Source organism: Nicotiana tabacum, unplaced genomic scaffold (genome assembly GCF_000715075.1).
Source record: "Nicotiana tabacum cultivar K326 unplaced genomic scaffold, ASM71507v2 Un00001, whole genome shotgun sequence".
Taxonomy (NCBI): Eukaryota; Viridiplantae; Streptophyta; class Magnoliopsida; order Solanales; family Solanaceae; genus Nicotiana; species Nicotiana tabacum.
Window position 1 is genome coordinate 4,747,792 of NW_027438239.1, and position 25,888 is coordinate 4,773,679.

The 25,888-nt window shown below is 35.2% G+C and overlaps 1 pseudogene; it reads right to left on the reverse strand.

Annotated features, from left to right (window-relative positions):
- Positions 1-1,062: 1,062 nt before the first annotated feature.
- Positions 1,063-5,593, reverse strand: LOC107786516 (terpineol synthase, chloroplastic-like; annotated as a pseudogene).
- Between the last annotated feature and the right edge of the window lie 20,295 nt (positions 5,594-25,888).

A 25,888-nucleotide genomic window follows, 5' to 3' on the forward strand; every position in this document is an offset into this window, starting at 1 on the left:
TTTTTACATGATTTACAAAATAATTAAAGTAATACAATTAAGGAATTATTTTTGTAATTAAATGTTGGGCGCATGCTCAGCATGGGCCATCTTTCATCTAGTATATATAGAAGTAGTATTGCCTAACTTCTACTTTTCAAGTAACTTGTAGAAGTTTTAGATTTTATCTAGGCATGATGATTTAGTTTGCGTATGATATTAAAGTCTGATTAGATTTGATGTCTTATCTGGAAAGAAAAGAACACAGCAAAATCTCAAGGAAAAAGACCTATTAATATGTTAGCACTAAATCAACTACTCATGTTTCACATGAATATGAATGTATAGTTGAATAGCAAGGGGCGGATGCAGCTACAAGTTATCGGATTCAACTAAATCCAGTATTTTTGAGTTTCGACGCAAGGTATAAACATTTACTAAAATTACAATAAATAGTAGATATAAATCTATAACTTTAAAAATATAATGATTTCAATATTAATAATTTAAAGTTGAATACATAGAACTTAAATCTTTAATCCGCCTAATTCAGATGGACTTCACAAATCTGTCTTGAATTCCATTTATAACTGTATCTCCACAACCACCATCTTGTCACAACTATTTTATATATTTTTCTTGTTAAAAAAAAAGAATTATAATGCCACCGGCAAATTATGCTGCAGAAATTATTTGACGCAGACAGCAGTCTATAAAAATGAGTAAAATTTAACTCTATGGATTTAACTTACATACATGGACACTGTAAAAATTTTCTTGCAAAATCAGTAAAATTTAATATGTTATAGCAAATTATTTGACTTATTTTCAGTTAGTAATTCCACTTATTATGGTAAATATACCTACCGAGAAACCAAGTTTACTCAAGACGCTGCCATCTCACTTCTCAGTCAAGTAAATTGTTATATTGTTGTCATGTTGTTTAGGTGATGAAAGTCGCAAAGAATATCCATTGGAGCAAAAATAATTACTGAAAGAAGTTGTTGGAATGAATAATACACCAATTGAGAACAACAAGAGCTATTGACAAGGCAAAATAATACTATAGAAAAATTGGAAATATGACAAAAGATGAAGTATTCTATCAAGATTATCATAGCTCAACTTCAAAAGTACATGACTTTTAATCCAAAATGAATCTGGCAATCACATCTAAACCACATTTGTCGACGTCTAATTTTCAATGCTTCAAAGTTCAAACAGTCTGTGATTTAAAGTTGCAATTGTTTTTACCTAATTCGTAGTTAAGACACTATAGAATTGTGATAGGCTCAAACAGTAGTTTGGAAATCCGATTTTTGATGTGGGAATTTTGAATTCCATGCCCATCTCCATGCTGGTACATGCAGTGTGATGCTCTAGAAAAATTTAATGCGATTCCAATGAATGTTTCAGAAAATAACAGCTCTTTCCTTTGGTCTTTGTTCATCAGTTCCCACGTCTTCTTTATCAGAATTCTAATTCGTTCTTTTGCCTCTTCTTCGGAAACACCCTTCTCATTCATGTAACATTGAATTGACTTGGAAACATCACTCCTTTTTAACCCTTCCTGAATTAACAAGAACAAAAGAAAAAAAAATGAACCATATTGTGAATTGCTTCACGTATAATCTTCTTGAATCTTACTGTCTCTCCATCCGAATGGACTCTAAATTAAGCTATTTTAAATCATAGTACAAATTTAGGTATAAAAACGTACCGGTGATGTCCCCAAATCATCAAGAAAACGATTAATTACAGCACACCGACGAATTATGTCAGGATATTTGTTTAAGGATTCCAATGCCTCTTTTGTAATTGGATTGGTGACAAAGAAGAATGCATGCACTAGTATCAAAGGAGTTGCAATTGAGATCCATGCATTATCCACGTATTCTTCCAGAGTTGGCTTATACCCTTTGTAGTACCATCTTGCTTCTCGTAAGTAAGCTTTGCATAAATCTGCCCACTAATTAATAAATTGTCTCAAATAATAGTGCAAATAAATGGATTTGGTGTTTAATTTGCGGTTTAGGGGGGAAGGGAGGAGAGGGGGCAGAGGCAAATGTATCATGGGTTCAACAGATTCAACTGAACCCCCAAATATTTTTAGATAGAGCATAAATATATATGTGTGCGCGTGCCAAAAATCACTAACAACAACAACAACATACCCAGTATTATCCCACACTGTGAGGTCTGGGAAGGGTAGTGTGTACTCAGACCTTACCCCTACCTTGTGAGGATAGAGAGGCTGTTTCCAATAGACTCTCGGTTCAGGAAAGTATAAGTACCACATTAATAAAAATATAGACACGAAGGGACAGTACCAAAAAAATATATAAAAGTAGAATAAAAACAACAAGATAGTAAGGTGATCAACAATGAAAGAAAACAACGGTTAGTCATAAAAACCTACTACCAATAAAAGCGAGACTGCGTGCCAATACTAATGTTATGAACACTCTAGACTACCTACTCTACTACCCTAATCCTCGACCTCCATACCTTCCTATCAAGGGTCATGTCCTCGGTCAGCTGAAGCTGCGTCATGTCTTGCCTAATCACCTCTCCCCACCTCTTCTTTGGCCTACCTCTACCTCTCCGTAGGCCCTCCAATGTCAATCTCTCACACCTCCTCACCGGGGTGTCTGTGCTCCTCCTCCTCACATGACCAAACCACCTAAGGCACGCTTCCCGCATCTTGTCCTCAATAGGGGCCACACCCACCTTATCGCGAATAACCTCATTTCTGATCCTATCTAACCTGGTGTGCCCGCACATCCATCTCAACATCCTCATCTCTACTACCTTCATTTTCTGGACATGAGCGATCTTGACTAGCCAACACTCAGCCCCATACAACATCGTTGGTTTGATCATCACTCTGTAGAACTTACCCTTAAGTTTCGGTAGCACCTTCTTGTCACCCAAAACACCAGAAGCGAGTTTTCATTTCATCCATCCCGCCCCAATACGACGTGTGACATCTTCATCAATCTCCCCATCTCCTGAATAATAGACCCAAGGTACTTAAAACTACCTCTCCTAGGGATGACCTGCGAGTCCAGTGTCACCTCCCCTTCCTTTGCTCGAGTCTCGCCACTGAACTTACACTCCTAACAATCATTTACACTCCAACAATCACTAACTTTTTAATAAATACTAGTAAATTTCGTACTCCTAGTTTCAGAAGTGAAATGAAATGCTGCCTCGTCCCGGGGGGGGGGGGATGGGATTTTGGGAAATGAGAACAGGAGATTGAGAAATTTGTAACTCAAAGAATGAGTTAAAGATTCTAAGTATGAAATGAATTTACTTGTCTTGTAAAGTAGGGTAGGACATTGATCCCTTTCTCTTTGAGAATATCATACGCCATTTCATTGGTACTGTTGATGTTGAAGAGTGCAAGGTAACATATTTTCATATAGTTCGGAAGCTGTCCATTGCTTTTATATCCCATCTGAATTTATATTACAAGAAAGCAAAATTTCACATGTCAGACACAAAACAATATAATAGGAACGATTAAGAAAACTAGCAAAGGGGTTACTTTCTTCTAGTCGTAAATTAAAGACCCGTGTCTTGTTATAATTGCACTTAACAAGTGAAAATTGAAATTTAGAGATGCAATTGGTTCCTTAAAGTTACTGACCTTTCAACAGCATCAGTAAAGATCTCCAACTCATCATCAAGAATGCCATAAACATCATAAATATCATCTAGGACTACAATAAAAGCTATAACCTTTGTCAACATTCTTCTGCAGTAGCTGTATTGAGGCTCAAATAGTAACCCCACTGTCCAAAAGAAAGCCTCCACCACTCTGTCCCTTGAAAATGACAACTTCTCTGCTAAACATGTGCTCTTCCACCACCTTTAATTAATTTATATTCATGAAAATAATTGCTGTATGAGAAAGTTACTGATAATTAATCATAACAATTAAGTGGAATTAGCAACCTGGAAAATAATAAGGTACTATGTATTAGCCCTATATATTATAATAGGTCAAAATTACTGCTAGTATAGCTTAAATCCACAATAAATGATTACGACTAACTCAAACTTCATGTATGAGAAAAATAATAAGATAAAACCAAATCATCTTATTTAACTTTAATCCGCTTAATTAAAATATATCTCACCTTGATAGAATTCTCAAATCTTGTTGGTGTGCTGCTTGAACAATGTTGAAGTCCAACTTAGCAAGCTCGAGCAACAAAGGATTAGCATTTGACATAATCTCGTAAATGCTTATATACCACTCTGTCTCTAATCTTGGCATCATCCAATGCCTAGGAAGTTCCATGGCATGTTGTACTAATGCGACCATTAGGTTGTCTTCATTATCACAATGATTGTCAACATAATTCTTTAGATGTGCCTTCGTGAATCTTGTGGCATATTTTAAAGTGGTTTCAGTTTCTGTAGCGAGAAATGAAGCTTCATATAATTGTAACAAACCTTTTGTGTCCTTACAAATACTTTGCTTGAGATTGTCATTTTCGTCCTTGAAGTTGTTGAATATATCTACAACACAAGAAAACATATATCTTAAAGGTTGACATCGATACTCTTTCTTGCATGGTGGCTAGCTCCTCAATTATGTAAAAGAAAATATCTCTTGACGCTTTAATTCATGTGAACTGTTCCTTCTATATAGGTTCAATGTAAATCAGCTCAAAGACAACTCTGGTGTATTCTCAATTTTTTGGGTGTACTTATTCTCATTAACCTACTCTATTTTGATTTTATCTTTAAGTCTAGATCTTGTAAGAAATTGCAGTAATGGACTACCGCAAGTTCTGAGTAAACAAAATATCAGAACATGAAAGAAGTAAGAAATTAGTTTGGCAACGACAGTACCTTGAGAGATATGAAAACCATGTTCTCTCGAGAGTCTAAATTTCAGAGCTGTGGCATATAATGAATCTATTGTGGCTGCATTTAGGTTTATGGTCCTCAAAATTTGCATGATTTCATGCTTGAAGTGGTAACTAACTCCAAGCCTTTGTAAATTATCAATCAGCTCCAACTTCTCTAACTCTTGTGATCCCTCAGCCATTATCATCTTCTTCATTTCCTCCTTCAGTTCGTTAAAACGCTTCATATACTTCTCTCCCTACGCAACACATTTACAATTGATGATCAGCTACGTAATCTTTTGAATGATATTACAACGAATTAATTATGCAGATAATTATATTGAATAACATGAATATGTGCTAAACAAATTATTTTACCGCATAATCATTGTGTATGGACTGAATATACTCAAAATCCCACATAGTAGGTTGGTAATTCCCTGAACGTCTAGTGGGATTTTGATCTGAAGATGAAATAGCAGAGTACTGATTAGGTGATGGTTCAGTTTTGGTAGAGAGGCAGCTGGCTTTTGGCTCTCCTCGGCTGAAAGAGGAAATTAAAAAAGTAGATGACGGAGGTCTTTTGGAGGTGGCCATGTGTAGCATCCATACGTTGGTACATATTGCCACGTCCATTATATTGATTCACTTCAATGTGTGGAGAGAATATATTTTTAGCTTAATGTTATCTAAATATATAGATTCATCTTTATAACAGGGAAAAAACTTACACATGCTTTTTGTGTGTCTCTTTATTTTGACACAGCAAATAGATATATAGAACTAAAAATAATAGTAAGTGGACGAGGGAAGTCTCTGTCTTCATAATTATCATGGTACTATAAAAATAAACCTACCCTCTGAGTTTTCTTTCCACATGGAAATCATTTCCCAATCCAAAATATATGTCAAATCCTCAAATATATCTGACTTGTCTTTATCTTTTGGAAATTTCAGGAACATTTAATTGGAGTGATATTTGGGTTATCTATGATGCTTTTTCTTGGACTGTCAAGGCTGGCCAGGAAAATAAGAACTTCCTAGTTCCCTTACTCCCTCTATTTCAATTTATTGCAATTTGACTCGAAAGATATTTAAAAGAATGAAAAACTATTGAAACTTATAATTTTAAGTACATCATCGTGTTGCTATAAAAAATTCTTTGAGTCCATTACTTAAATGGTCACTCAATTATACGAAATTTTCTAGTAAAGTCATCTTTCTTTTGTTTGTAACAGAAAAGTTACTTAACTATGCTTATAGCTAGGGGTGTACAAATAAAACCGACAAACCGCACCAACCCGATAATCCGAGTCAAACCGAGAAATAAAACCTGACTATGATTTTGTTTGGTGTTGGAAAAAAAAAACCCGACCATATTTGGTTTGATTTGGTTTTAACTAAAAAAAGTCAAGCCGAAACTAAACTAACCCGATATTAATTGTATAGAAGTTTTAAATATATTTAATACATAAAAATATTTATGGTAGTGTAGTTTATAAATATTCTTAAGCTTTTTTTATAGTTTTATCTTTTAACGTATTATTTCAAGATTGGACTTATAATTTTTGGATGTTCTAATAAGTTTTATAGTCCATAAATGTTAGTAACTCAAAAAATCCTAAACCAAAATCAAATCAATACTAATGCTAATAAAAGACATTCAATTCAATTGTACTATGAATGAAAATAGTGTTAGATATCTATTTTTTAGTTTTTCCATGTTTAGATAAAATGTATAACTTATTTTTTTTTTAGTGGTTAGTCATGTAAATAATAGTACTTATTAGTCATAATTTTAAATTATGTTTGTTTTCATTATGACTAATTAATAATATTTATTTTATGCGATTTTATTATCTTTATTGTCGTCACGACCCAAAATCACACCTGTCGTGATGACGCCTATCTCAGTACTAGACAAGCCGACAACATCAATAATCCATATTTTTTTAAAGTTTGAAAACATATTAATTGAATTTAATAAAAGACCTCACAATTACAGATACAAATACACTCCTAAAATCCGGTGTCACTGAGTACATGAGCATCTATACATTACAAGTCTAGAAAACACGGCCTATAATGATCTGAGACAAAATACAATAAACAAGAGGATAGGGAAGGAAAGAAAAGGTCTGCGAAATATGACCACTACCCGTGAATCTCCGAAAAAATCAACTCTGTGAAAGAATCAACACCCCATGTGTCCGAGATCACCTGGATCTGCACACGAAGTGCAGGGTGTAGTATGAGTATAACCAACTCAGGAAGTAACAATAATAAATATGGAACTGAAAGTAGTGACGAGCTTCTCAGCTAAGTCCAAATACAGTACTTTCCAACATAAAAGGGTAGACATGCTTTCAAGTTCAACATTTAAAATTCCATAGTAATTTCATATCAAATTTGACTTTAACAAAAAAAAATATTTTTTCGAAATTTCTAAAATAGTGATATATGACAGCTGAAGTGCAACAATAATGAAATCAATGCATCTTCTCAGGGTAATAGTCACTCAGTTCTCCCATTCACTCCAACCTCACAGTCACTCTTTCCTCACAGTCATTCATTCCTCACAGTCACTCATTCCTCTCAATCACTCAGCACTCGGCACTCGTGTGATGACCCAAAGTGTCATCTTTAAATTTAATAAGTAATTTTGTGTTCTAAGACCTCGAAAAAGCACTATTTATTATTCCTCGACTTGCATGCACATTCTGTATAATTTTTCGGAAAGTTTTTATGTGAAAAATGGATTAAAATGTGAGATAGAGCTTTAAAACTCAACTGAGTTGACTTTGGTCAATATTTTGAGCAAACGGACTTGGATCAGGGTTTGACAATTTCGGTAGGTCCGTATCGTGATTTAGGACTTGGGCGTATTCCCGGAATTAAATTCCGAGGTCCTTAGCCCGAGATATAGAATTTTAATGAAAAATTAAAAGTTTGAAAGCTTAATGATTTTTAAGAATTTACTGATGTCAGATTTATTGACACCGGGTCCATATTTTAGTTCCGGAGCCCGGTATAGGTCCACTATAATATTTATCACTTATCTGCCAAAATTGGTGAGAAACAGATTTGATTTGATGTGATTCAGACGTCCGGTTGTGAAAATATAAGTTTTAAAGTTTTCTTGAAAATTTTATTTGATTTGGTGTCCGATTCGTAGTTCTAGATGTTATTTTGGTGATTTGATCGCGCAAGAAAATTCGTATGATGTTTTAGGACTTGTGTGCATGTTTGGTTTGGAGCTCCAAGGGCCCGGGTGAGTTTCGGATATGCTACAGGTGTTTTGAAACTTTGGAAAAATATGATATTTTCAGTTCTGGTTTCCTTAATCGCGATCGCGTGTCTTCATCCGCGATCGCGAAGGCTTGTTGAGAACGGATAAAAATGTGTGCTATGAGATCGCATAGTATTGTACGCGATCGCACAGTTGGAAAAGTTAAGGCACTACGAACGTGAGGACCAAGCTACGATCGCGTAGAAGGAATGAGGCAGAAGCCTGAAGCACTGAAATTGTGCTACGCGATCGCATAAGCCTGTACGTGATCGCATGGCCATTTACGCGATCGCGTAGAGTTAAACGAACCTGGGCAAAAATTATTCTACGCGATCGCGAATGAATTTTCGCGATCGCGATGAGTAAAATTTCGAGAAACAGAACTTAAGTTCTGAAAAATGGGATTCGACCCATTTTCAACCATTGTCCATTTTTGAGCTCGGATAAGGCGATTCTTGGGCGACTTTTACGGAAAAATATTGGGGTAAGTGTTCCTTATCCTATATTTATTATATTTCATGATTCCATGCTCATTTATATCATGAATCCGTAAAAGTTTGGGAGAAAAATTAGATTTTTATAAAATATTCCAAAAACGAAAATTTAAGATTTGAAGGTCCATTTGAAATCAGAATTTGATAATATTTGTATGGTTGGACTCGTCTCAGAATGGGTGTTCGGATTTCGTAAGTTTTTTTCGAGATTCGAGACGTGGGCCCCACTGTCAATTTTTAAAGTGAATTTCTAATTTTATCCGAAAAATTAGTAAATTCATATGGAATTAATTCCTATGATTCGTAATTTCTGATTTTATATGACAAGGTGGGTTGCTCTGATGGTAAGCACCCTCCACTTCCAACCAAGAGGTTGTGAGTTCGAGTCACCCCAAGAGCAAGGTGGGGAGTTCTTGGAGGGAAGGATGTCGAGGGTCTATTGGAAACAGCCTCTTTACCCCAGGGTAGGGGTAAGGTCTGCGTACACACTACCCTCCCCAGACCCCACTAATGGGATTATACTGGGTTGTTGTTGATTCGTATTGAGTATATCGAATTATTTGTGAATAGATTTGAAGTTTTTGGAGACAAATTTAAAAGGAAAAGCTGTGGTCGAGTAATTGATTGAAATTGCAAAGCGTGGTAAGTGTCGTGGTTAACCTTGACTTGAGGGAATAGAACCCTTAAATTATATGTATGTGAAATGCATGTGAACGAAGTATAGGTGAGGTGACGAGTGTCTATACATTGTCAAATTAATTGTTTGGATAATTATTTAAAAATCCAAAATTTGTTTTAATACACTAATTAATTGTTATGATAATTGTTTCTCCCCTATTCTTTGTCAAATATTAATTCGTGAATTTCTGCAATAATTGCTACATGCTGATTTGATTTGTGTGCATTAATTTCTACTTGAAAATTAGCATATGAAATAGTAAACTGCCTATTTTCACCCCGATTTTCATAATAAATTGCTAATTGTCATTGTTTGTTTCATAATTAAATCATAATTATTGTATGCTTGTTGTCTTAAATTTTTTTACATTAATTGTTGCATTTATTGGCGCAATTTCTTCTAACAGAAGTGATTGAAAAATGAATATATTGGGGGATCGGGTTTCACGCCGTAACAAACTTATTAAAAGTCTATATTAGGGGATCGGGTTGCACGCCGCAATAGACTTATATTAAAAGTCCATATTGGGAGATCGGGTTGCACGCCGCAACAGACTTATTTAAAAGTCTATAGATACACTTGATTAAAATAAATATATTGGAGGGTTGAAAATGAATATATTGTGGGAGCGGGTTGCATGTTGCAACGAAAATTGGTTGATATAATAACTGGTTTTGACAGCTGAGTTGGCTTCAACTATTAAAAATAAGTTATCTGATTTAATTCTATTATTGTGGTCATTACTATTATTGCGTACAGGTTAATATAAGTGACCTGCCTTAACCTCGTCACTACTTCATCGAGGTTAGGCTCGGCACTTACCAGTACATGGGGTCGGTTGTACTGATACTACACTCTGCACTTCTTGTGCAGAATTCGGAGTTGGTCCCAGCGGCGTACCATAGACTTGCTCGGATTTCAGCTACCCAGAGGAGACTTGAGATATAACTGCACGGCGTCCGTAGTTCTGAAGTCCTCGTCTACTTTACTTTAGCTGTGTGTTTGTTTTCAGACAACTTTATTTTATTGAGACCCTTTATTTGTATTATTATAAAAGTTTGTGCACTTGTGACACCAATTTTGGGATGGTATTTGGACATCGTTATTTTTGTGGATTATTCAATACATTTCAGACTTTACTTCCCCATTTATTTCTTTGTTATTCATAAATTTTTAAAAATTATTTTAAAATGAATAATATTATTCTAATATTGGCTTGCCTAGCAAGTGAAATGTTAGGCGCCATCACGGTTCGAAGGTGGGGATTTTGGGTCGTGACAACTCGGCACTCACACTCGCACTTAGTAGGTACCTGCGCTCACTAGGGGTGTGTATAGACTTCGGAGGGGTTCCTTCAGCCCAAGCGCTATAACAAGCCAATCATGGCATAAATCAATGAAACATGTTGCGGCGTGCAACTCGATCCCATAAATATCCTCACAATTAGGCACTCGACCTCACTTAGTCATCAACCTCTCCAGTATCTCGGGCTCTCAGAAATCATAATAAGCAGCCCAACAACAATGATATGCTGCATCAATAATGAACATGAGAGACTGGGATGTAATATGCAAGTAAAACCATGACTGAGTACAAAATAGTAATTTTACAGATAATTCAATATGTACACGACCTTTGTGGGTCCCAACAGTGTCAACACATGGTTTAAACATGATTTATAGTTCGATTTCTCTAATACGTAGAAAAATGTACGGATAACAACAATTTATTCAACTACACATATTCATGGAATTGACCAAGTCACAATTCCTATGGTGCACGCCCACACGCCCGTCACCTAGAATACGCGTCACCTCAAAACCAATCACATAACACATAATCCGGGATTGCATACCCTCAAGACCAAATTTAGAAATTTACTTTTGTTACACCCTGTGCGTCCCAAGGTGACGTATAATGAATATGAGACTTTTTAATCATGATTTAAATGATTTTAAAATCATAATATGACTATATATGATGTTTGGATAAAAAATATAAAGTTTGGAAAAAATCGGATTAAAGTTGCGGAAAAATCAACTAAGGATTTGCCCTGTAATAGAGCTTTTTGAGAAATAAATTTCGTGTGCTATATGAGGTCTTTTTGGGACATATTATATACAAAATTTAAGGTCTTGGAATGTAATTTCCAATTCTCTTAACCGTTCGTTCATACGACATCCGGATAAAAAGATATAAGCGCGGAAGATGGGCGAATGAGAGGGTGCCAAGCTAGCACCTCTTTGACTTTTCAAAAGTTGATATATGTCTTAACTCGCCTCTCTCTCTCTCTCTCTCTCTCTCTCTCTCTCTCTCTCTCTCTCTCTCTCTCTCTCTCTCTCTCTCTCTCTCTCTCTCTTCATTTTTACATAAAATCCGACCAGAGTACACCATAAAACCTGTCCTTGAGCTCTCTAATAGTTCTTCAAAGAATACTAACATCCCGGGTACGAAATCGAGAAGCGATAACATCAGAACGATCCCTACGACGTAAGTATCGCTATATCGCCTCTCTTTTTCTTTGTAGTTTGAGTTTTGGAATGTATTTAATAGTTAATAGAATTACTAATTTCTGTATTTAAGCTTTAAAATATCAAAAAAGGTTGATAAATTCGTTTTCTAATAGTTAGACCTCACGGGACGGTGATCGGAAGCCGTGAGTTCGAGTTATTTGACTTGTAGTAGACTGATTTATGGGCTGTTTCGTGTTGCTTTTGGGCTGTCTATTGTGCTTCTGATTTATGGAGTTTATACGGATAAAAGGGCGTGGATGAATGCCACATGTGGTAGAGTAGTAGGTTGGTTGCTCGTCGTTGTAGTTACATGCTAATTGATAACTTGTTGAATTGGTGTATTATGGTATATTTGGGGGTTTTTGTTGTATTGAAGGTCCCAAATTGTAATTAGGTTGGTTTTGAGTTGCTGATTATATTATGTTTGTATATCGCCTATAGTAGGCTTGAGGGAGCAGTAAAATCAGGGGAAATGCTGCCCGTTTTATTTTAGAATCGAGTTATCGTTTGAGATACTTAATATACTACCGCCATCTAAATTGTACACGTATTTCTTTGTTATAGGGTTGGAACGCTAGTTGTCATAAGCTTGTTGTTGAGTTGCATTGACGACTTGAAGTATGTTAAGGCTATCCCTTCTTTCCTTTTGGTATGATCCATATGATACAAACAAAACGAATAAACGCACAACGTTCATAAATGACTTTATTCATAAAAATACTAGAGATGCTTATGTTCTTGATTCCTCATGTGAATTATTATTATATCTTCTGTTCATGGATCTTAGAAAATACGTAGTTGATAAAATTTATCCGAAGGGCATATTGATGTTATAACATTATGAGAAATCTTATTAACGTATTTCTTATGCATTTCATTCATTTATACATGTACATTGACTCATGACCAGATGGCATTATATATGCGTATGTTATATGTATATGGGATATGAAAAAAGGTAACAGCATTATATACGCACCACCACCTGATCAGCTGGTATATGTTTATGATTTTGCCCACAGTGGCCGAGATGATATGATGAGATGTCCTCAGAGGTTTGATGATGTTATGTACACCTATACCTATGCATTATACGACATTTACACGCAAGTGCATGACATTATAAATGTTTCAGGATTCACAAAGTCATTTAGACTCACATGTGGAACCCTTTACACCATGTTTTATCTATGTCTTTTATGTACTGATTTTCATGCCTTACATACTCAGTACATTATTCGTACTGACGTCCCTTTTTCCTGGGGACGTTGCGTTTCATACCCGTAGGTGCAGGTAGACATGCTGACGGTCCCCCTTCTTAGGATCCTTGATTATCGAGAGTTGGTGTGCTCCATTTTATCCGGAGCTTCTTTGAGTTTTGGTACGATGTGTTTGCATACATATATCGGTACGATAGTACCCAGTCATATTTTGGTACGATGTGTTTGCATACATATATGGCTACGACGGGGCCCAGTCCCGACATATATATATGTCTTTTGGGCATGTTTTCCCACGTAAGTTGTTCATATGAATTAGTAGTTTATTTCCAGATGTTATGCATGACCTACACTTATTTCATGTTTATATCTTAGACGAATGCTTAGGGGTGTTTGATAGGTAGAACTAGGGCACTCGTCACAGCCCATCGGTTTGGGTCGTGACATACTTACCTCAAACCGTAAAATCTTTTACTATGGTATGCCTTTGCCTCGCAAATCGCCTCCGAATGCCTCGAATCTAGTCACAAATAATTCGTTTCAGTCAATACAAATTACAGGAATTAATTCCAGATGAAAATACTAATTTCTAATAAAAATCCAAATTGCACCTAAAGGTCATCCGTGGGGACCACATCTCGAAATCCAACGAAACTCTCAAAATCCGACAACCCATTCAATTACGAGTCCAACCATGCTAGTTTCACTCAAATCCTACTTCGAATCGACATTCAAATCCCAAAAATTCATTTTATGAAGTTTCTACAATTTTTCCCAAATTTCCATATCCAAATACTGATTAAATAATAAAAACAATAATATATTCATGTATGTTAACCAAATCCGAGTTAGAATCACTTACTCCGATGAATTTCTTGAAAATCCCACGAACAATCGCCACAAATCGAGCTCCCATAGTCCAAAAATAAAAAATGAGATGAAACCCTCGTTCATATAGTACAAAATCTGATCCCCATTGTGCTGACCACACATTTATTTGTGCGGCCGCACATCCCAGGTTCTGCGGCCGCAATCAAAATTGTGCGGCCGCACTTCTGCATCTTTGTACTACCAGGCTTCAATAAATTGACCATAACTTTCTCTACAGATGTCCAAATGATAATTGGTTTTCCATTTCTGGAAACTAGATTTAAATGTCTACAACTTTTATTTTTGAATCATCTCTAAATTCTTTGTAAATTAAAAGATATAAACCTCCGAAGTTGGACCAGCCAACCAGCAAAATCACCTTTCTGCGACCGCGAGAAGAATTCTGCGGACCGCACAATTTTAATTGCGGTCCGCACAATTCCTACTGTTACAGCACTGGGGGAGTTTGCGGCCGCACTTCTGTACTCTAAAATGTGTCCTCCGCACTTCAACTGTCCCATAACATCGTCAGAGTACTGAAATGCCCGGACTCACTCAAAACTCATCCCGAAACTCATTCGAGCCACTCGGGATCCCGTTCAAATATACCAACAAGCCCTGTAACATAATACGGACTAACTCGGGGTTTCAAATCACATCAAACAACATCAAAAACACAAATCGCACTCCAATTCAAGCCTAATAAAAACTAAAAATTTTCAACTTTTACATTCAATGCCGAAACCTACCAAATCAAGTCCGATTGACCTCAAATTTTGCACACAAGTCATAAATAACATAACAGACCTATTCCAATTTTCAGAATTGGATTCCGACCCCGATATCAAAAGTCAACTCCCCGGTCAAACTTCCAAGCTTAACTTTCTATTTTAACCATTTCAAGCCAAATTCAACTACGGACTTCCAAATAATTTTTCGGACACGCTCCTAAGTCCAAAATCACCATACATAGCTGTTGGAATCATCAAAATTCTATTCCGGGATCGTTTACACATAAGTCGATATCCGATCACTATTTTAACTTAAGCTTTAAACCTTGGAACTAAGTGTTTCAATTCATTCCAAAACTTCACCGGACCCGAACCAATTACCCCGTCAAGTCACACAACAACTGTAAAGTATAAATTGAGCAGTAAATGGGGGAATGAGACTGAAAATACTCAAAACGACCAGTCATATCGTTACAATTGTTGAATATTTTAGTACAATGCCATGACTCATCTCATATTTAATTTATTTTATTAAAAAATACCTTATATAGTCCTGTCTTATTAGGATTAAATAAATATTTGGAGCACAAATTTTACGTTTTCTGCTATGAAGACTTTTTTAAAAAAGAAAAATCGAAAAATACAAAAATCTAAAAAATCCGAGAAAAATCGAGATTAAAAAACCTAACTTTTATTGGTTTGGTTTGGTATTTAGATTTAATAACCCGATACAATTGGATTGGTTTGATAATTAGAAAATCCAAACCAACCCGACCCATGTACACCCCTACTTATAGCACTCAGAAGGTCACTCAACAAAATGTCTTAAACTTTTCATTGTCAAATACCTATTTTATCCTTTAAATTATTATTATTTTTTAACTTTTTAAATATTATACTTTTTTTCTCTTTTTAATCTACATTATGGACTTACTTATGGAATAAATATTTTATTTGTATAATAAATAATAAAAAAATAATTTTCTAGAATATATAATATCAAAATAATAATATAATTTAGCATAATATTCAAGAATATATAATGTGTTAATATAAAATACCTTTATTTTAAATAGTTAGTTTTATATTATGTGCATGGAATATCTATTTTAAAACTCTTATTTTCTTTCATTCTGAATTGTGTAAATAAATTTTTGAGAATTTGTTATTAATATCAAAATTATTATTACGAACAATTGTTCTAATTAATTCTTTCTACTATGCTCAATATTTTATTATTCCAACATTATATATGCTTAAATACTCTTTTTATTTTTTAAATTTATAAATAAAATTTATGTATTATATAGGTCAGTCCATAATATAAATTAAAAATAGAAAACAATCATAATATTAAAAAGTTAAAAATAAAAATAAAAAGAAGAAAAACATTGATAATTTAGAAAGTAAAATAGGTATTTGGCAATCATAAGTTTGAGAAATCTAATTGAGTAGCATTTTGAGTGTTATACGCATAGTTAAGTGACTTTGCTGTTACAAACGAAAGAAAGATGATTTTAGTACATAATTTTGGATAGTTGAGTGACCATTTGAGTGAAACGGAGGGAGTACGAATAATTCGTGGAGGATATCTATTCGAAAATCTTGTCCAACAATATATATATATATATATATATATATATATATATATATATATATATACGCGCGCATCATTATTTTCAACACAAATTGATGATAAAATAATGCCAAACCAAGAAGTGAAACGGAGGGAGTACGAATAATTCGTGGAGGATATCTATTCGAAAATCTTGTCCAACAACAACTTGATGATAATTATGCTTCATACATATTAAATCGTACTATTTGCAGTCACGTTTTTCATAAGAATATAGAAGCAATTATCATCCTATAGCAGCTGCCCAAAATACTACTGTTGAGGCCGGCCCATCCATAGATATTTCTTGCACAAGATTTTCCAATTTTATTTCCTTGTTCAACTCAAAGGTTTAGACTGATCAGAAAAGTCCAACTTCATTTACCAATTCACCCTCTAAATTGCAAATCTTGATGTCAAGTGTTATTCACACTAGTACTAAATTACTAATCAATCACTAACCATTCTTTACAGTAAATTAAAAAACTACCGAGACGTTTCTGTTGAGGGAAAAAGAGAGACTCGAGCTCGCATTATAATTCCTTTTATATATACCATGGCCTAAAACATAGTTTAATAGTATCTTAATATAGAACAAGTGCGAAGTGATAAATTAAGGGACATACTTCATATATTAGAATTGAAGGATTATTTCTCAATTCATTGTATCTAGGGATGTTCTAACCGAACCGGAAGGCCGCACCAAATTGAAAAATCAAACCAAAATCGATTAAACAATTCGACTAGGTTTGGTTTGATTTGGTTTGGTATTGAGTAAAAAAATCCGAACCAAACCGACATATAAATATATAATTTATATATATATTTTTAAGACTTTATATTGAATTTTCTTTAAAAAAATATTGAAATATTTGGGATCCTCTCATGTGTTAACCTTGAAAACGTACATTAACGAAAATTATTGTTAGAATATTTTAATAGATCATATGATTGCCAATTTTTTCAATATTTACTAAACATATATTCACTAATCAAAACTTTATCTATAACTTTAACAAAGTAAGATTGATTGTAACAAAAAAAACCCGAAAACCGAAAAATCCGACAAAACCGAACCAATCCAACCGATATAGTTGGTTTGGTTCGATTTTGATAAAAATCGAACCAATCCGATCTATGTACACCCGTAATTGTATCTTGTATCAAACTTCTTTTGTTAAAATACCCCGCAAAAGAAAAAGAAAAAAAGAAGGTAGGGTGAAGAAAAAACCTAACACATAGCCCTTTTCTTCCAAGCCAATTAAGTATTACCTATCGACACTAGTTTGTGTTGGCTGCATGCAGCTTAATTTATTTGCTCGGTATAGATGGTCATTTAATTTTGGGTAATTGGACATCAAAGTTATTTATGTTTTTTTTATCATTTAAAAGTTACTTTACTTTATCTAATTATCTTCAATGGTCATCTCTTTTTTGTTTTTGTTTTTTTTGTGTTATGAATATCACTTTACTTTACCTTATTAGCTTTAATGGTCATATTCACGGAATTTTATATTTTCCAGTAATTTAATGACGTGACAAATTTATTTTAAGAAAAAATAGTTAAAACACTAATTAAGAATCTGGACCAAATTAGAATTCAACCTAACCCTAAACTGACCCAATAGGCCAATACCTAACCCCACTTATTCCTTTTCATTATGAAAAATGTTCAAGCACTCATAATGTTGTTCATTGTTGTCCGCACATTTCGTTCATTTTTTTTCTTTCAACGGAACTGGGTATCTGTCACGATCCGAAATTTCCACCTTCGAACTGTGATGACGCCTAACATTTTACTTGCTAGGCAAGCCAACGTTAGAATAATATTATTCATTTTTAAAATAATTTTAAATTTATTAATAACAAAGAAACAAATGCGGAAACAAAGTTTGAAATATAGTGAAATAATCCATCGAATAACGGTGTCTAAATACCATCCCATAATTGATGTCACAAGTGCACGAGCTTCTAGAATAAATACAAATAAAGGTCTGAATAAAGTAAAGTTGTCTGAAAATAAACACACAGCCAAATTAAGATAGACGGGGACTTCAGAACTGCGGACGCCATGCAGTTATACCTCAAGTCTCCTCTGGTCGCTGAAATCCGAGCAAATCTATGGTATGCCGCTGGGACCAACTCTAAAATCTGCACAAGAAGTGCAGAGTGTAGTATCAGTACAACCGACCCCATGTACTGGTAAGTGCTGAGCCTAACCTCGACAAAGTAGTGACGAGGCTAAGGCGGTTCATTTACATTACCTGTACGCAATATTAGAAACAACAACAATAATAGAAATAAATCAAGTAACTCATTTATAATAGTCGAAGCCAACGCAGCAGTCATAACCAATTATCATTTCCATCAATTCAGTTGCAGCGTGCAACCCGCTCTTACAATATATTCACATTCAGCGTGCAGCTCGCTCTCACAATATATTCACATTCAATTCTGTTGCAGCGTGCAACCCGCTCTCACAATATATTCATTTTAATCAAGTCTGTTGCGGCGTGCAACCCGATCCTCCAATATGGACTTTTAATAAGTCTGTTGCGGCATGCAACCCGATCCTCCAATATTGACTTTTAATAAGTCTGTTGCGGCGTGCAACCCGATCCTCCAATATGGACTTTTTTAATAAGTCTGTTGCGGCGTGCAACCCGATCCTCCAATATTGACTTTTAATAAGTCTGTTGCGGCGTGCAACCCGATCCTCCAATATGGACTTTTAATAAGTCTGTTGCGGCGTGCAACCCGATCCTCCAATATATTAATTATAATCAATCCTGTTGCGGCGTGCAACCCGCTCCTCCAACATATTCATTTACCAATTCTTATAGAAGAAATTTTTTCAATAAATATAACAATTAATATAAAATTACAAGAAAACAAGCATACAATAATTATGGTTTAATTATGAAACAACAATGATAAATAGCAAATTATTATACAAATCAAGGAGCAAATAGGCAGTTTAATATTTAATATGCTAAATATCAAATAACAATTAAGGCACATAATTCAAATAACATGTAACAATTAATGCATGAATTCAAGAATTAATAGTTGACAAAGAATAAGAGAGAAATAATTATTATAATATTTAATTTATGATTTTTTAAGTAAGCAAGCAAACAATTAATTAGACGACGTATAGACACTCGTCACCTCGCCTATACGTCGTTCACATGCAATTCACATAACAAATAATTTAAGGGTTCTATTCCCTCAAGTCAAGGTTAACCACGACACTTACTTCGTTTTGTAAATTCCAATCAATTATTCAACCACAACTTTTTCTTTTACATTTGTCTCTGAAAGCTTCAAATCTATTCACAAACAATTCTATATATTCAATACGAATCATAGGAATTAATTCCATATGAATTTACATATTTTCCGGATAAAAATACAAAAATTATTAAAATATTCAGTAGTAGGACCCACATATCAAATCCCGAAAAAACTCACGAAATCCGAACACCCGTTCCGATACGAGTTCACCCATACCAAATTTGTCCAATTCCGATATCAAATGGACCGTCAAATCTTAAATTTTCGTTTTTGGAAGATTTTATAAAAATCTAATTTTTCTTCCATAAATTCACGGATTCATGATATAAATGAGTATAAAATCATGAAATATAATCAATATAGGATAAGGAACACTTACTCCAATATTTTTACGTGAAAATCGCCCAAAAATCGCCTTACCCGAGCTCAAAAATGGGAAAAAAATTAAAAATGGGTCGAAACCCCATTTCCAGAACTTAAGTTCTGTTTCTGGGATTTTTACCCTTTGCGTTCGCGAAGGTACTCTCGCGAACGCGAAGCACAATTTGTGCTGTCCAATTCTTACTCTTCGCGAACGTGAGGGCTACCTCGCGAACGCGATGCTTCGCGAACGCAAAGGCTAATTTTTCCTGGCCAGTCTCTTTCCCTTCGCGAACGCGAGGCTTCTATCGCGAAGGCGAAGCTTTGAACCTCAAGCCTTCGTGACCGCGGTCGCTATGTCGCGAACGCGAAGCACAAAACGTGCCAGCCCCAATTTGCTCTTCGCGTTCGCGAGAGTACCTTCGCGAATGCAAAGAAGAACACACTAGAAGCCTGAAGTCTGCAGAAAATCAGATTTTCCAAGTCCGGAAATATCCCGTAGCCTGTCCGAAACTCACCCAATCCCTCGGGTTTCCAAACCAAATATGCACACGAGTCCTAAAATATCATACGAACTTGCTCGTGATCAAATCGCCAAAATAACATCTAGAACTACGAATCAGACACCACATCAAAGGAAGTTTTCAAGAAAACTTTAAAACTTATATGTTTACAACCGGACGTCCGAATCAGGACAAATCAACTCCGATTCTCACCAAATTTGGCATGCATGTCATAAATATTATAGGGGACCTATACCGAGCTCCGAAACCAAAATACGGATCCGAGGTCAATAAATCCATCATCAGAAATTTCTTAGAAATCATTAAGCTTTCAAGCTTTTAATTTTTCATCAAAATTCCATATCTCGGGCTAGGGACCTCGGAATTCGATTCCGGGAATACGCCCAAGTCCAAAATCACGATACGGACCTACCGAAATTGTCAAAATACTGATCCGGGTCCGTTTGCTCAAAATATTGACCAAAGTCAACTTAGTTGAGTTTTAAAGCTCTATTTCACATTTTAATTATTTTTCACATGAAAACTTTTTGGAAAATTTTACGGACTGCGCACGCAAGTCGAGGAATGATAAAATGATACTTTTCGAGGTCTTAGAATACAGAATTACTTATTAAATTTAAATATGATATTTTAGGTCATCATAGTAGCTTCTATTAATCACACAAATAACATCATCTAGGTAGGGGTGGGCATCGGTCGGTTCGGTTCGGTTTATTCATGTTCGGTTCGGTTTAATCGGTTCGGTTTTCGATTTCAAACCATGGCAAAAATTTTATTTTATTTTTAACGACAATCGTTTATCATCATAGTTGTTTCGATATATTTAAGACGACAAGTTTCAAAAGTTTTAGAGTCACACAAATATTATAGTAATATATTTAAGACTACAAAATTAAAAAATATTTATGTATTTCTTAAATTTCATGATTAATCAAACATAATTATATAAAATAAAACAAACTGAGTACTGCAACAAGAAAACTAGATTTTGAGTGATAAACAGAGCATGCACACTAACATAGGATCTCCTGCTTTACGTGAATCTAAATGTGCTTATCCAAAGCTAATTTAGAACCCAAAAACAAAAATCAAAATTTAATGATGCAAATGAAGAATAAAGTGCAAGCTTTAATGCCAATGATTTCATAGAGCATCATGCAGTATGGAAAACTTCAAAAGGTAGCTAAAGAGAATATTTGTGGGGACAAACCTAGCTAGCTAGGTGTTCATATCATGAGACCTCATTACCTAAGTCATAGCAAACTTAGCTAACTTGTGACTACAAGTATTGTACTTCCTACTTATATACACAAAAATAATATCATCTAGCCACTAGGTGATGTCTAAGGTGCCACACATCTTCACAAACTATATTTACATCCCATGACGTAACCATCCTTCTATTGAGCATATGAACCAGCCTTTGAGAGTCCGATAAAATAGTAATTTTTCTCCATCCACAGTTGATAGAAATCTGCAAAGCTTTCTTAATTGCCAATGCTTCAGCTATCACAGCTTTCCCAACAAACCGAGTGGGACTACCATGGGCATGAAGCACAACACTGTCAGTCTTCAAGGCTACCATCCCAATGCTTGCTTTCCGAGTCTTTCGATCCAACCCTGCATCAACAAAAAGCAGTATATTTTCTGGCGAACGAGTTAGAGCCATTGAGTTTGATTCGCTAGGTGGAGGTGCAAGGATGGATCCAGGATTCAAAGGTTGCGGGTGCCATCATGTTATGCATACAGTATATATGTCAGTAGCTACAAAGACAGATTAGGAATAATGGATCGCTCGGTTAGTTTTTGGTTAATTTGAATAGGCCTTTCCTTCACAAAACAAATAAGTTCGATTTTAGTTCAAATTTTTAACGCTTAATTTAAACACATTCTAAATAAAAATGCAAAAGAAAAGTAACATTTCATGAAAGAGCGCCTCCAATATAAATATTTGCTTAAAGAGCACCTTAACTATACTATATATTCTTTGTTTGACTAGATTAATTTACTTGTATTGTTCTTTGTTTATTTTTCTATCTTAATTGTTGAGTTATATGACAATTATTTTTAAAGAAAAACCTTAACATTCAACCTATGATATTCGACTCAAAACGACTATCAATCAAGCCATTTAATTTTTTTTTCAAAACCCAATAGAAGATATTGATCAAATTATATTCCAATATATAAATTAATATCGTTTCATTAAAAATAAATAAAGTATATGCTAATTAAAATCAACTCAAATTACCTATAGAAAATAATTATTCATAAAGTAAGGTATTGTCACGCCCCGAACCCGAGGGACGAGACCGGCACCCGGTGCCTCACCTAACCTAGCGTAACAACTGGCGACTAAGGGACTCTGAACATATAATGTCATAGTTTGTCCATGGGTCCACATCGCAAGACAATTTGGAAAGAAAAATATAAAACTGAACGAAATATATGTCTACAAGCCAACAAAATATACATACCAGGCCTACAAGCTCAACATACTGCACTAAATGATAGGATATGTCTACAAGCCTCTAATGATGGATGTATTCTGATCGGAACAGGGCCCCGACCTACCCATAACATATATACATACATACAGAAGATGTACACGAAACCCTAGACCCGATAACTCCGAAGAACGTAGAGCTTACCGATCAAACTGAACTCGAAAAACACCTACTGAGAAGGTCTACCCATCTATCTATCTGAACCTGCACGCATGAAATGCAGCGTCCCCAGAAAAGGGACTGTCATGCCCCAAACCTGAAGAGACATGGCCGGTACCCTATGCCATACTCGGCCCGAGCGTACCACTCTGTAACTGTAAACTCTGGAGGGTAACCCTCAACTTAGGCCGATGAGTCCATATTCTGAATCATTTAAAAATAACGTCTACAACCAGCAATAACAAATTAAACATCTACATAGGGCTGGTAAAGCCACAATACTGATATAAAAAATTTACAGGACTCGTCTACAAGCCTCTAGGAATAACTGAATTGTATCATGATCGGGACAGGGCCTCGACCTACTCATCAAACCTGTATATATAAAATGGACTCCAAGGTATCGACCTGGTAACTTCGATGAAGTGGAGCTTACCAACCAAGTTGATGTTTGACTTTGTCTAATAGGAAGGTCTATCCAGTTGTCTATTAGTACCTGCAGGCATGAAATGCAGCGTCCCCAACAAAAGGGATGTCAGTACGAAATAATGTATCGAGTATGTAAAGCAACAAGATAACTAAAATCTAAAGCTGAACTGATAATATAATAACTGAAAGTACCTGGGAGTCAAATATAATTTGAAGATATGCTTACCTGTTGATACTGACTCATCTCTCTCAATATAATAAGTAAAGTAGCTGTCCGGCCCTATAAGGATTGGTATGTGTAACTGTTCTGCCGTAGTAGGCTCGCTCATAGGCGCTCGGCCATACTAGGCTCTGTATCTCGACCATTCTGGGCTTGCTCATAGGCGCTCGACCACAATAGGCTCGGTATATAACTTACCATCTGATCAGAGGTTGCCCAATAGGGGCCTGCCCACCGATTATAGCTCGATGGTGGTGAAAATATTGTAATACTATATATATATATAGACCCTCTTCTCTCTTGACTGGAAGAAGACAATATTCAATTGAATATAAAGTCCCGATAAAGGAGAATACTGCAACTTATGAGACTAGGATAATGTGAATAAATTCATGAATACAAACTTCTCTTTATGTCTCATTGTCAAACATATGTAGTTATGGGATCATGCCAAAATGAAGGAAGGGCTTAGCCTTAACATACCTTAACTCTGTTGAGTCCTTAATACCTTCCAAAAAATTCTTCAAACAACTCAACTCAATCTACCACAACATAAGGAGATTCAAAATCAGTTCTGAGTAAAGGCTAAGTCCGCTACTTAAACTAGTAGCTCATTTACGTAAATTCTGGCCGCATCTCCCCTGTAACTAGGCCCTCCTCCAATACCATATACCAACAAAAATAAGAACACAACAATAACAATATGTAAGCATCATTTTCCAACCTTATCTCTATCACAATATATCACAAAACAGCCCACACATCCTATTCACTTTATACATAAAACGACAACCAAAGTAATGTCAAACAACCTAAAAATAATGTAACGACGAACGATCAGCCCACTATTCCGTAATTATGTGGTGTTTCTTCACACAATTTGTCCTCCAAAACTCCGTTAAACATTAGAAAAATAGACAGCCAAAAGGAAACACGAAATAGCCCACAAAACAGTCCACTACAAGTCAAATAATTCGAATTCACGGCTTCTGATCACCGTCCAGTGAGTTCTAACTATTAGGAAATGAATTTATCAACCTTCCTAAATATTTAAATACCTAAATACAGAAAGTACATGTTTTCTTAACTATGAAGTACCTTCCAAAACTCAAACTACAAAGAAAAAGAGAGGCGATATAGCGATACTTACGTCGCAGGGACCGTTTTAATGTTATCGCTACTTTGTTTCGTGTCCCGGATGGTAATCTCATTGGAAGCCCTTGAGGAGAGATTGAGAGTAAAGTTAGGGGTCTTATTTGGTCGTGTTCTCTGGAAAATTGAATAAGGAGATGAGATAAGGATATAAATATACAATTTATTTGAAAAGTCAAAAATGTGCTACTTGGCACCCTAGCATTGGTCCTTCTTCCAATGCTTATAACTTTTTATCCGGGGGTCGTATGAATGTACGGTTAAGAGAGTTGGAAAATACATCCCAAGACCTTCAAATTGGTATATAATATGTCCCAAAAGACCTCATATAGCACACAAAATGTATTTCTTAAAAAGATCTGTTACAAGGATAATCCTTAGTCGATTTTTCCGCAACTTAAATCCGATTTTCCCCAAACTTTATATTTTTTATCCAAACATAATATATAGTCATATATGACTTTAAGCTCATTTATATCATGATTAACAAGTCTCATATTCATTATACGTCACCTTGGGATGCACATGGTGTAACAATCTTCCCTTCTTATAAATATTCGTCCTCGAATGTTAAACTCCCAGAGATCTATAGAAATATTTGGCAGAGTCTCCTTTATAACGGTATTACTACCAACCTAAAGGCTGTGATATCTCAGTCTGATCCTCCTCCAGAAGCAGAAACAAGTGAGGGTACTTAGACTTCATGTCTTCTTCAGCTTCCCAAGTCATCTCCTCGACATTCTTGTTCGTCCAAAGTACTTTAACTGAATCTACGTCCTTAGTTCTCAATCTCCGAACTTGTCTATCTAGTATAGAAATGGGAGCTTCCTCATATGATATCTGCTCTGTAACCTAAACATCATCAACTGGAATGACTTTAGAGGGATCTCCAAAACACCTACGGAGCATAGACACATGAAAGACTGGATGTACATACTCCAATTTGAAAGGCAAGTCTACTATTCATATAATGCTAAGCTTT